Source organism: Cicer arietinum, chromosome 8, assembly GCF_000331145.2.
Source record: "Cicer arietinum cultivar CDC Frontier isolate Library 1 chromosome 8, Cicar.CDCFrontier_v2.0, whole genome shotgun sequence".
Lineage (NCBI taxonomy): Eukaryota > Viridiplantae > Streptophyta > Magnoliopsida > Fabales > Fabaceae > Cicer > Cicer arietinum.
In genome coordinates this window covers 16,653,881-16,654,179 of record NC_021167.2, presented here as the reverse complement: position 1 = coordinate 16,654,179, position 299 = coordinate 16,653,881, and positions in this window count along the sequence as shown.

Below are 299 nucleotides of genomic sequence, written 5' to 3'. Positions count from 1 at the left end.
CTTCTGGACGACGGCATGGTTTCCGGATCGTGGCACTAGCATCCGGGTTAAAGTGTACATGAGCATCCGATGATGGACCTTCATTTGACCAATCGGCAGCGAAATAGTTTCGACAAAGCCATCAACCATCAGGTCCTTCACAGCAGTGTGTCTATCAAAAGATGCTTCCCATCCTTCATCTGCAGCATCAACATCAGAACTACCATCTATTGATTTTCCATGGAAGGGCAATCCTGACAAAGTTGAGAAATCTTCAAAGGACATGGAGATCCTTTTGCCTTTAACTTCAGCCTTGAAAC